The sequence below is a fragment of the Macrobrachium nipponense genome, chromosome 6 (assembly GCF_015104395.2).
Source record: "Macrobrachium nipponense isolate FS-2020 chromosome 6, ASM1510439v2, whole genome shotgun sequence".
In the NCBI taxonomy this organism is placed as follows: domain Eukaryota; kingdom Metazoa; phylum Arthropoda; class Malacostraca; order Decapoda; family Palaemonidae; genus Macrobrachium; species Macrobrachium nipponense.
In genome coordinates this window covers 18,076,702-18,090,995 of record NC_061108.1, presented here as the reverse complement: position 1 = coordinate 18,090,995, position 14,294 = coordinate 18,076,702, and the positions used below count along the sequence as shown (strand labels likewise).

Genomic DNA, 14,294 nt, shown 5'->3' with positions numbered 1-14,294 from the left:
CTTTCTCATGCAGATTTTTATTTTATTTTTTAAAAGTCGTTTACACACTTAAGGAACTGATAGAATTCCTATTCATCGGGTACATATTTGAAAATTATTAGATTTAGGTAATAACGCTTTGAATAACCTCATGGTTCCCGGTGCTTGGCCTTTTGGCCTAAATCCTATTCCTTCAAGTATAGCAAGATGGATTTTACATATCGTATATTACAAACCTTTTCTAGAAGACTATAAGATAATACACTAAGTAGAGTGAAAACGTGAAAAATCCCAAGATGAAAAGAGATCTTGAGTGTTTTTTTTTTTCTTTTTGATAAAATTTTGGTTTAGAGTGGACTGGCTATGCGCTAATATGTATTTTTGTTACCTGAACAGCCAGTACCATTAAAATGATTGCCAACCCACGGTGTTTTTTTTCTCTTTGATAAAATTTCCGTTTAGATTGGACTGGCTATACCATTAAAATGATTGCCAACCCACGAGGAATATTCAGGTATCACCAGTAACTTACTCAGAAGAGAATGGTGCTCGATGATATCTTGCTTTTTCCACAGAATTTCATGGAGTCTACTTGCCGGTAGATGACTAAGTTTCAGGCGGAAATTAAAAGAAAACAATTAATAATATATAAGAATCCATATGTTAATATCTCGCCATGCCCCGTGGGGGAGTAGTGCAGGAAGTGGTGCACTGACTGAAACAAGCAGGCATTATTTAAGGTTCTTTGCAGCGTCTCTTCAGCCCCTATACCTGCGACCCCTATCATTCCTTTCTTCCATCTTACCTTCCACCCTCTCCTAACGAGTGATTCAAGTGCAACTACGAGGTTTTCCTCCTGTTAAACCTTCCTTTCAAACCTTTTTTGCCGTCAATTTCCGTTTCAGCGCTGAATAACCTCATAGGTCATTCAGCACTTGGCCTAAATTCTATACTCTATATTCTCACTTTAGTCTAAATTCTATACTCTCTATTCTCACTTTAGTCTAAATTCTATACTCTATATTCTCACTTTAGTCTAAATTCTATACTCTATATTCTCACTTTAGTCTAAATTCTGTACTCTATATTCTCACTTTAGTCTAAATTCTATACTCTATATTCTCACTTTAGTCTAAATTCTATACTCTATATTCTCACTTTAGTCTAAATTCTGTACTCTATATTCTCACTTTAGTCTAAATTCTATACTCTATATTCTCACTTTAGTCTAAATTCTATACTCTATATTTCACACTCTCGTCTCGTTTCCATAATATAACGGGACCGTCCCGTCCATTTCCGTTCCGTTAATTCTTTGCTTCAGACTGAAAAAGTGCGGAAAACAAAAAAAGTACGCCGCTATTTTACTATTCGATCTTTTCTCATCATCTTTTCCTGAAATCGCAAAAAAAAAAAAAAAAAAAAAATCCATAGTTGGGGAAGATATTAAGAAAGTACACGAGGAAACAGAGCGAGGGCAGCGAATTATTTATGTTGTCTTTCTCATTCCAACTCAAACCCTCTCCTTTTGTCTGCTGTACTGTTATTTGATCTAACATATCTTGGTAGTTATAGTATTCTCTGGAAAAGGAGTAAATGGACTCGAGGTCTTTATGCTGGAGTGAGTTTATTGCAATCATCATTTGCTATTTTTAGTGGGGTCAAGCTGCTACAGCGCATTGCTATGGTCAAAGGTCAATTTCTCCCTTGTTTTCATCCTCTGTTGGGACTAAACTATACTATATAAGTACAGACCTTAACTCATTTACTACAGAAAGCTAACGGTACCTTCAATTAATTACATGTCAGCAGCCATCAGACGGGAGGACTTACGTCCTCGCAGGTAGCAATTAATTCAATTAATTCAGAATGATTTCCCTTTAAGTGTGTCACTGCTTTCTTAAATTTGTCGGAAACTACCAAATGGCTTCGGCTAAAGAGCTAAAGAGGTCCTGATTAGATCGCTTGGAGCATTCAGCTGGGGAAAGCGTGCTTGAAATGATTACCGCCAAAGCACACTTGTTTTGTAGGGCAACCAAGTGATACGTATTAGTGAAAAACAACATGTACACGGTATGCTTAGTGTTCAAGTTACTGTCCTGTTTGTAGTTACACAATTACTGAATGTTGGGAAACTTCTTTGACAGAAATTAAGTTATAATAAAAGGTTATTAGCTTGAACCTCTTGAACTCTAGTATAGAGAATTCTGAACAATCTGTACTCTATAAATGGCCTTATTGGGAGGTGGCAACTGGCAACCTCTCTCTCTCTCTCTCTCTCTCTCTCTCTCTCTCTCTCTCTCTCTCTCTCTGCGGTCTAGAGCTTGAGTACGCTATTTTTTATGGTAGTATCAGGTTCTTGCATCTGAAGTTGGAATGTGAACATACCGTTGCCGTTGCAGTATTTATTTATGAGACTACAACATTAATATTTCAAGGATTTATGATATATGAACAAATCCCTGTGCTTTAAAATATCATACAAGCTTAGGATGTATGATAATTCAAGTTGAAAACCATGCCTGCAGTTATCAAGGGCTTCTTCGCTAACTTCGGAGTCTATAGTGGTTTCTCTCTGCCTCGTAAATCCGTTTTGAAGGTCGTTGACATCTAGGGTAGTTCCCTGTCCACCTATTTCAGTAACATGAATGTTTTTATATCTATGCAATAAGTATTAGAAGTAAACATGACACTTCTTTATCATAGGACTTTTGCAGCTAGAAATATAAGGCAGTGACATCTTTCAATAGCGGTATTATCAGCATATTCAGATGCAGTAGTGAGCCGTATCAGAAACTGAAATGTAAAAACGTTATTTTTATCAGTATGAGAGAAGCCATGGGCTCGGGCAATCCAGCGCCCAGGCTATGTGACTTGAAATGAGAGAATGAAAGAAGAAAAGAAGTCAGCATATATCCTAAAGGAAGATACGGAGCTACTCTTTAAAGGAAAGGCTCTTGCGAAACGAAGTAGCTATCTTGATTTTGTTGAATTGTATTTTCACTTTCCAAAGGTTATAGAAAAGATTATATCCAGATAGATACTGTTCTCTTTTGACTAATATGTTTCTTTCGTAAGTTTTTAATCTAAAACTTTGTGATGGAGGATAAGAAACATCACTGCACGTGCCAGTCTGGAGATGGCTGTTACTTGCAGAATAAATATTGGGACTTTTTACCTTTATTGCCTGACTTGACCTGATTAGAGGAGGGGCTCATTTCTTTAAATTTAACAGATCGCTGTTTAAAATTGCCCACAGTAGTAAAAGAACCCAGTCGCTTTCCACCAAGAGGACGATAATCGTATAGAATATCCAACGGCAGGTTCATTGGCCTCACTCCAAGCAAGAAATAATATGGAAAGGTAAGCTCTGTAAACGTGATAGCAGAATTCTAGGCAGATGACATCAGTTAAAAGCTTCAGTACTTGAGCTGATGAGAAGCATTTATAAGGAAATAAAACTAACATTTTTTAAGAGAAAATATTTTGAGCAGGTCTTACGAGCCAGACAAGTCAGAAGCAGCTTAACCTGCCAAAGGTCAAAGAAAACACTGTACCTGGTTGGTTATCATATCACTGTATTCAAGAATTATGTGGAAATTTAGAGGGAGGAAAATGCTGGTACAGATTGTCTTTCAGGAGTGAGAATTTCATAAATTGTGAGTCTCCATCCTAGTATACTTGTAAAATCAAGATTGGTTTTAAACAGCCAAGAGACTGATTTAAAAGACAGTTGCATGGTCGAGTTATTGTCAAACACACACATGAAAGGGAGAGGTATAGTGAAGAATATCATTAATCAAGAAGAAGGAGGTTTATAGTCAAGAGGGGCGAATTTTGTTAAAAAGGACTAGGAATAAGGAATGGATCAAATGTACTATATATAGCATCATTAACATTATCAATTGTATAAACGGCTACGAAAAAAACAGACTAGAAATGAGCTTTTGGACATGCATTGTTACATTTTAAACAAAAAGTTTTAATATAATAGCTCTTTGCCAGAGTAACACCAAACGCCAAAAGTTTGATAAAGAAGGAAGAGGTCTCTATTAGACCTCGAATTGTGGACTTCATTTCGGTAATTCGGAAAAATATTTGACTCGCTAAATTGCATAATTGTGTTACTTACGTTCCAGGTGATTTTCGTGTCTGGCCTAAGGCGAATGTCCATTTTTAGAGGCGCGCTAATGTAAAGCCTAATTTCCGAGGTAAACATAAATGACATTCCAAAAATCACATTTTTAAGGAGTGTTTATGGTTGTGTTTGTTGTACAGTCTGACGTCGTCTAGGTCAAACTGTAAAAATAAGTAAATTAATGAATTAATCCAGGGCGGATTTTCTCTTGTTCGTGTGTCCATGGTAAGTGTGTATGGTTGCTGTAATTACTTCCAAGAAATCTGGGACTGATTTCTTTTCCTATTTTTTTTCGTTTACTTTAATCCAACGTGTTGATGGAAATTGCCTCTCAGAAATGACTGTGTGTTTTTCTTTCCATTTTTGGGAAGAGCGCACTTGCTGCATTTTTCACTTTATCTCCCTCGAAATTACTTCCTATAAATCAGAGGTTATTTACCTTTCTTTTTTTTTTATTTTTTCTTTACAGACATTTTTTTTCTCTCGTGTGGTATTTAATCACAGCAGAGTGATTGAATATCGATTCTTATGCATTATCATAAAACAGTTATTAACTTCATGACATTATCTTAGTTTTCTGAAGGGGAAATCAAATTGACAACAGGTGATTAACATTGGAGATTTTCCGTGGCAAAGTTTGCATATAATTCTCCCCGTTAAGATAGGAACTTCGTCTTGTTCTAATTAGGGCTTGAGCAGAACGCTGAACTGGAGTTAAATTGATAATTATCATTGTTATTTACGTGCATTTCAACAAAATAAATTGTAGCAAATCAAAACGCCAATCTGTGAGAAAAAAGAAACTGCAAACTAACAAGGTAAAAGTAATACTAAAATGCAGATCCATTTCCCTCTGCCTTTGATTTCAGGTCACTAGTCCCGAGTTAAGAGCAACTTTACTACGAAGAAAATATACTATTACCCCTTTTGCGAAGACTAGAATCGCCGGAGACAGTGGGTTGGGTGATGAAGTGATATATACCTTAGACAAATATGCTCCTACCTAGTATGTTACTTTGATGAGACAAATATAAGTAGGCACACGATATGTTTTTAGGAAGACTGCTTATCTCAGAGAGAGAGAGAGAGAGAGAGAGAGAGAGAGAGAGAGAGAGAGAGAGAGAGAGAGAGAGAATTGTACATTAGACTGGCCTATTGGATATTTAATTTTTTTTAAGAAAACAAAATCATATATACTTAGAATTAAATTTTCTCAGTTATGCAGTATTTCATCCACAACGCAAAAATGAAATAAACTGATTTAAAAAAAAAATATCTGTTAATGACTCCATGCGCGTGTTCGTCTGTAGGTTTAGGGTATTTTATTTCTTATCACATTTAAGATGTTTTAATTAACATTTCAAATGTACAAGTATTCGTAACTAATATGCGTAGTTGCCATAAATTACCCGGCATACTTTTCTGAGATACGCGCACACATGCATACATAGATACATACATTCGACAATTTTGTCTTAGATTCTTGGAAAAAAATCATATACAATTATAGATTGTAAAACGGACACAACTTTTTAAATAAAAATTCATCTTGAACATTTCCTTTAACAAACGTGAGCTTTAGAGTGAAGTTTCTGTAATTAGAAAATCTCATCAACTTTACAGTTACTGATACTGAGGTGACCTCTAATACTTCAAGCCGTTACATTTTTGAAACGCAATTGCATCAGTCCACGTATACATACGCTATCGTGCTTATGATGAAAACTGAAGACCCAGAATAACTTGGAAGCAATGAGTAACGTTTTTTTGTAGTCATGAGAGGAGATATTATCAAAACGTTGTTTTTAGGTGTATACAGTTTTCACTACTTTTTTTCTTACTAGAAATCAAAAGAAAAGGGTATATATATCTGTATTTAAAACCTTCCTAGTCAAGGAAATACGCTAGAGGTAATCGCGCACGAGTATCCTAATAGTGCATCCACACTACAGCAAAACAAATTACATGCACATGGCGGCCACTTGTCTCTTACATATCACAAACAAATAGAAAATAAGTTAGCGACCGCAAGTAGAGAATGGCCCATCGGTCAGTAATCGTGTGAAGAGAGCACAAGAGAGTTATCAATAAGTTATAACCTCTGCGATATCTATGCGATGAGTTACCGACCGGTATTTATGCCATGATTTACTGCTGTGAAGGTTTTTTTTATATTGTGACTGTATTTAAAGGACCTTGACTGCAGCATAGACGGAATCTTATCTTATACACTTGATGTAGTTCCCGTACTCTATGGCCTCCTAGAGGAACGGGTTGGTTGGTTGCCCAAGGGACCGTAACTAGTCTTATTCACGAGGGACCTGTTTGAAAAGCTTGAGTTGCTGTCTATGGATAAGTTGCTGAATTCAAGTCGTGGTGTGGAAGAAATCAGACAACGGGATTTTTATGACTTTTGGCAGATCTTACGAATTCTCAGCTCTGTCAGAAGTTAAACCTCCGTCATTAAAGCAAAGTTGTTATAAACTTAAGCCAAGAGGGTTAGAATTGTTAGATGGGTAAAGTGAATAAGCAGCAAGACTTCTTGTGAATATTAATAGGTTAGGAAACTTGCCCATGCAACATTGCAGCTTCTTCGGTGCAATTATGTCACCATCAAATGGCACCTCTTTCTTTCGAATGCTTTTTGCCGTCACCGTAATAGCGGGCTTTTTCTTTGAAAAAAAAAAATGTAAACAAAGCAAACAGATATTGCAAACCCGCTATCTGACTAAAACTTGCAGCCTGTGGCCGGTTTTAAAGGAGAAGAAGAAGAAGAAGAAGAAGAAGAAGAAGAAGAAGAATTTACTGGGCGCGGGTTTGGTGCGCGAACGATAGACATGTTTTTGTCATAACGTTTCGCTCTGTATCCTTTTAACTCGTTCTTACGTAAGTCTGAGGAGACAAGATCCACCATAGATTCTTGAAGTTAACGGAACCCTATTCAACCCTTCCAGATTTACCGTTAAAACGTCCCTGTCTGTTTACTTTTCTATGGAGGTTAGTAGTTTTGTACGTAGCTTTGGAGTTGCCAGTTCCTGTTTATTTTCTCTGGCGTTAGTAATTATTCATTTTCTGGAATGTTTTGCGGTCGGCATGCGCCTGACGTTGTTGCCAGATGCAGGAAACTTTATGTTGTGATATGTTCGTCAGAAGATTGTCTTTGTATACGTATTGAATGTAATCGTTCTAGCACGCAGGTAAATTCAGTCATTTGTGTCACACAGATGATCATAAAATTCATGTGGATAAAAATGATTTGCCTACAGTCCATTACTGGTAGATCGGTTACATCCAAGAGTGAATATCTTTACAAATCTTATCTCCATTGTTTATGTTGTAAATCTTGTCCGCAATCTTCAGTTTATTAATATAGATTTACATAATAGCTCCTGAACTGGTAAAGTAAAAATGATACATATTTTTCAGAGCGACTGCAGTTAAATGTCGAGGAGAAAGCCTTTCGTCTAATTTGGAAACGGACCATTTTTAGGAAATAATTTCAGATGTTCATTATAACGATTGACGATGTGCATAAATATTATATCCAGTAAAATGTTTATTCATAATATTTTTTCAAATTAAGCCATTACTTTCAGTGGATCTTTCAACAATTATTTGAATATGAAATGGGAATGCCGACTTATACTTTTTTTTCTTTCATAGAAAAGCCTTTTTCCTAGAAAAAAACATATCTAGGGTTTAAATGGAATTGTAAAACTTTTCTGCACTTCATCTTCAGCCCTGAGGATGATGTGCAGGGGACACATTATATATAATATATATATATATATATATATATGTATGTATGTATGTATGTGTGTGTGTGATATAGATAGATGGATACTCAGAGAGAGAGAGAGGGAGAGAGAGAGAATTACGAGACAATAAATTTCACGCAAGTAAGGAAGTAGGAAATAAAAGCTCGAAAAAGAAAGAAAGAACTAAAAAACAGGTCTGAGGGAGGCAGAAGGTCAAACCGCCTACCGGAGATAATGTGAGGTAAAGTAAAGGACCTCATACTGTGCTACAATTGCCAATTGCAGGTTCTTTTACAACCTTATATCCTAGCTCTATTTTAGTCTCTTCTTTATTAGCTAATATGCATTCAGGATAAACATCATTAAAGTTATGAGTGTTGGTCATTTTATATGTGTAATGCATTTTAAGAGATTCAACGGTACCATGATATTGGTGATCAAGCTTTCGACAATCACTGTATTTCTTGGTTGATTATAACCTAACCTATACTGGAATAAATATCTCACAATATTAACCAGAGCACAATGTTAGTTATCTCCATTACTCTTATATATAATTATCACACTTTTGCATCATTATTGTGACATAATTTCAGACTGTGAATATGTCGGTGAGTTGACGAATAAATTATATATATATATATATATATATATATATATAATATATATATATATATATATATATAGTATAATATATATTATATATATAATATATATATATATATATATATATATATATGTGTGTGTGTGTGTGTGTGTGTGTGTGTGTGTATACGTAGTGCGTGTTTACATACACACACATATATATATGTATATATATAGTATGTATGTATGTATGTTTGTATGGATATATATACGTATGTAATAAGAATAATTGATGAGGCTACTTTTTCCATTAAGTTGCAGTAATGAACCTGCTCCGTTGATGGGTTCCATTTTATTTTCATTTGTCTTTTAATTTCCTTTTTATTCATGTATTGTTTTCTCTTTGGAATGGAGTCCTGCTAAGCGACTTCTGCGGTTTGCCAGTAATGCAGAGAAGAAAGCAATGAGGTTAATGACGCGCGACAGCCGTGTAAGGGGGATCGAATTGCTTTTGGAATTTCTGTCTGTGAGGAAACTATGATAAAAACCGGATCTATTTACTGGTGTCTCCATTGTTTGGATATGTGTGTGATACCTTATAAGCCTCTCTCTCTCTCTCTCTCTCTCTCTCTCTCTCTCTCTCTATATATATATATATATATATATCATATATATATATATATATATATATATATATATATATATGTGTGTGTGTGTGTGTGTGTGTGTGTGTGTGTGTGTGTGTATGTATCAGTGTGTTTATGTAAGTTTGCTCACCTTCTAGTGCAAAGTCAAGCTTGCATGCAATTCGTTGGCACGCTTTCTCTGACTTTTTATGATAAAGAGCATTCACCTACAAACACATTCCCGGGAAATCCAGCAACAAACACCAGAGAAGAATTTGGTAACACTCTAGAATCGCCTTCAAGAGAAATTCCAGGTTGGAATTCCTCTAATGGAGGAATGCGGTCGTCATTGCATTAAAAGATAAATATCTTAGCGTTTTAATAACTTTTTACACGAGAGAGTTTGATGTCAGCCTTCGTCTTATTCATTGATATGTACATATATATATCTATATAAGCAAGAAAGTGACGTAAATCTTGTGGTTATTTTAATTGCAATGAAAGAATTATTTTAGCCCACTCGTCAATGTTTAAAATTGCTTTAAAAAAACGTCCAGCAATTTACAGTTTTCCTCTGATGTTTAGATGTATCAAGAACAAATAGTAATACTACAATTGCGTTCATTTGTGTTTGGGTACTCACACCTTACACAATCCCGCGCGCGCACACACACAGGGATATATATGTGTGTGTGTGTATGTATAAGGTGTGTGTCGCCAAACAGAAATTAACGCGATAAAAATTTTGTAGTATGACTGCTTGTTCGCGATTCATCTAAACATCAGAGGAAAACTAAAGAACTGGACGCTTTTTTTGAAAGCAATTTCAAGCATCGACGTGTGGACTAAAATAATTCTTTCAATGCAGTTACAATATCCACAAGACAACTCCTTTTCTTGGTTTTATATTGACTGCACTCTAGCAGGAACCGATGAAAGCCTGAGGATATTTTAAATACAGGATGATATTCAAGTTATCTAGAAACGTGTCTTCAAAGTCCAGGTGTCATTGTCATTCAACACACAACCGCAGGGTCAGTTTTTGATTAAATTTGCTGACAAGATAGCTTTCAGCTGGGAAGTTAATGCTTCAAAAACTGAACTTGTTGCGATTGCTTGAGGCAGGTTTCGTGAGGTTTGTAAACTTGATTTGCGGGAGAATTCGGATGGTTTTTTGCTGTAACAGTGAAAATGAATGGGCGAAATGGCACGACATGCGAACTGGGTCATACATTCCGTTACGATCCGATTTCTCTGATTTGTATTTTCGTGTGTGATTTCTTTTGAAGAAGGTAAGGTCGTAGAATAGTATTCTCCTTTTGAGAGCTAGTAAATTTGTCGCTCATGTAAATAATGTTAATCTCAGTTGGTCAGTTTGCCTATGCATCATACATATAGATAAACGCTATGTATACTTGTATATGAATGTAACTATAATAAGGCAATGTTAATCTCGCACTATTTGTCTGTCTATGTAACATACATGTAAATAAGTGTTGTATATACTTGTATGTATAAAGTTTATTGTAAAAACCATAGTGCCTCATTTTCTTCTCAATGTCTTTACGTTTTTGAGAGACGCTCGTTGCTACAAAGCCAAAGATCTTTGGTGTATTGAAGTAGTAAATGATCTCCGAGACTCACCTTGTACAATGGACACCAGATGATATTGGGCGTGTGTTGACGATCCCATATAAGGTGGAGACTTTGCTGAGTGATCAGTTTTGTCCTGGCGTTGCACACCTTCGCTACTGTCTTCGCTCTCGCTACCATCTCTTTCAAACGGTTCTTAAGGAATTTGCTGTCCTGAAATTCAATGAAAAGAATGAACGGCCTGTAAACGTAAATATACGTACAATCAGTTATAAAGATAAAAGTAACATTTTCATAATTACAAATAAATGAGGCGACTATAATGATGCAGAAACTTTTACAGTAACTACAACATACAATCATAACCAACATAATCCTTGATATTAGCAACGATGACGACAATGGTTGTGACATATCAATAATAACAATTTCATGAAACATGAAATGCTAATTGTCATTGCAAGTTATCAACATTTAATTTGATAACTGAAATGATAATGATGATTGCAGTGACATTGATGTCAACAGAAGTAACAAGAATAGAAACACTTCAAGATTTGCCACGATAACAGATACGACCCGAAAGATAGATAGATAGATAGATATAGAGAGAAGGAGAGAGAGAGAGAGAGAGAGAGAGCGTCCCATGACAGGCATCTTAACAGGAAACAACCCAGAAGAGTCTCAGGGTTCATTCACCTTATCCGCTTGCTCTTGAATGTCCTTTAGGAATCATCATTATTTTAATGAATATATCTGAATGATACCTTAAAAGTACGATAGCACGATAACCTGCCTTTTTTTTTCAAGGTTTGATTCATTTATAGAGAACGAAAATAAAAGAAAAGACATAAAAATCCAACTGAAATCTATACTGCTGTGTTGGCCAGTTCGCCACGGTTGAGTTGATCTCTCTCTCTCTCTCTTCAACAACACACAAAAAAAAAGTAATTGCCCACGGAATTCTGGAACCTGGGTGATAAGTATGTTGGATATTTTCTTTCCTATTTCCATTCTTAATTAAAAAAAAAAGAGAAAAAACAGAAAAAAGAGTACCGTTATCTTCTGGGAATATTTTCTTTCCGATTTTCATTCTTAACTAAAAAAGAAAGAGAAGAAAAAGATTGCCGTTATCTTCTGGGAGTATTTTCTTTCTATTTTCATTCTTAATAAAAAAAGAATACCTGTATATTTTGGGTACTGATTGAAATTCTATACGCCATGATGAATGATTTCTGAGCATTTCACTTGTAAAATTCTAGGAAAAAAAACAAACTTCATAAAATGCTAAGATTTTCCAGTGGTGTCAGTTGAGTAAAGTACGTCCTTGCTGCTTCGTTTCTCTAATTATACCAATTTCATGACATGCAAAACAAAAATGCGCTTATTTTATCATGATGATTGAGACAAAGCAGATGATATTTTTTCATACCAATGTGTAATTCACCTACAGGTCCCGACGCGTCCTGCCCCCAGTGAATACTTATACCTCATTATTTGTATATTATGACTTAAGAATATGTTCGATTTTTTCATTTTCCCTTCAGTACAGAATCTCGTTGATTTATTACAGTTCCGTAATTCTTTATCAATTTTTAAAATCTATATTACGATTAAATGCAAATCCTTCAGTCCATCTTGTTCAATAACGAAATCTCAATGCCGTTTTTTGTTTTTACTATAGCCGGGGAGAATGCCTTTTAATTTTTTATTTTTTGTAAACACGCTCTTGTCTGTTTTAGGTTAGTGTGTTTGTCATCAGCATTATTTCTCCCATTAAACTACCAGTTTGTAGATTCTAACTTTGTAACCTTACTCTCCGAATCCTGTTACTAATTCATATACTTACGAAACTTTGTCAAGCAGTTTTATTTTCTTCTGACTTGTTCTTACATTTCCATACCTTTGGCAGGTGTTCCTAATGTCGCACTAATCACTCTCACCCTTTTGGGATTCGATTTCATACTAATTGGTCTTACCTTTGTGAATCTTTACCAGGGGAGTCCTATTTTCGTGTTACCCATTCTTACCTTTTTACTGTACCCCTCCAGGTCAATATTCTTGAGGAACCTTCCATTGGAAGGCATAAGGACCGGATACTTGATTGGTTTCTTCGGTATGGTGTCATTCTTGCGGTAAACCTTATTATTCACGACTATGAAGTCCTTGGAATTGTCAGGCTCTCTCCTTGTTGGGAATGGCGATGTTGTGCTGTTCGGGTAGGCGTTGTCTTGTTTCTGCTCTCCTGCGTTTGCATTGACATATGCATCGGTGACATCTTCTATCTTGTCTTCTTTGAAAGAAATCTCTATAATCTCCTTTGGCTTCGCACTGTCACCCTCTTGAGTTTCTTTTTCTTTTATAGAAACATCGAAATTCTCCTTTGGTTTCGCACTGTCGCTCTCTTGAACTCGTTCTCGGTCAGAACCCTCTTCTTCCCGGGTATCGCCTTGACCTCTTTGCTCTCGACGTTCCGCCAGGAATCGCTGGATATCGGCAGCTGGAAACACGCTCGGATCTGTCAAGACCTCACTGGAACCACTGAACTGCAGACGGGACTGTTCTCCTCGTGGAGACGAATACCTGTAGTACACGAAGGTCGTGGCCAAAGTGCAGATGGCGAAAAGCCGCGTCTTCTTAGAGTTCAACATCATCATGTATTGCAAAAGCTGTCGCACATTACTCTCGTGGTTAGGGGAAACTTTAAAAATGACCACTTGATCTGAATCGACTTATATTTACAGGAATACAAGTGTTGCACCCTGTAACAATATATCCGGCCGAATAAACAATATATTTGTCCACTTGAAACCCCCAGTTCCCGTATTTTTATAATTCAGTGCCACAGTTACTGTCAAATGCGAATTAGAAGTGTTCTCGCGTCTCTTCCCTCCCTCCCCGACGTAACCAGAACTCACACTGAGAGTGGATGGACTTCTGAACTCCCCCATCTCCACCATGCAGGCTTTCTCCGCTCATTCTCTCCAGGGAAGTGTGGGGCCAAGTCTCCTCGCCACCGGCGTCCTAATTTCCAGGTGGCAACGAGAAGCCTATTCTCTTTCGAAAGATGTCGTTATCCAGTTCTCACACATATCGACCATGCGCCTACGAAGCATCTCTTGCCGCTGAAGAATTCGTAAAGTCTATTCTAAACTTAAATCATTGCAACGCGTCTATTGTCGAGGGACCTCACCGGAGTCGGCCCCGCCCACTTTGCGTATACGTCGTCCACGCAACCTCATCATATGGTCGTAAAGGGAGACTGGAAGAGTATCTTGGATATTGTTGAGGCTTTTGCATCTGTTTTCCCTCCGTGGTGGATATCATCATCTCCGCCACGCGTCGACAGCGACAGATGTCAGGATTTCAGTCACGCTTCACGTATTGCATTGCGCTCTTCGGCTCTTTATGGAGGCTGACTATACTTGGGTCTCTCTCTCTCTCTCTCTCTCTCTCTCTCTCTCTCTCTCTCTCTCTCTGCGTGATGTGTGGGTGCGCGCCAAACACTGATTCAATCAGATTTTTATAGTTAAGAACGCAGGCAGAGAGAGAGAGAGAGAGAGAGAGAGAGAGAGAGAGAGAGAGAGAGAGAGAGAGAGAGAGATTCATATTGGT

At 36.7% G+C, this 14,294-nt stretch overlaps 1 pseudogene; it reads right to left on the bottom strand.

The window, feature by feature from the left end:
• The window catches only part of LOC135216895 (uncharacterized), a 27,007-nt pseudogene extending 13,175 nt beyond the window's left edge, over positions 1-13,832 (bottom strand).
• Between the last annotated feature and the right edge of the window lie 462 nt (positions 13,833-14,294).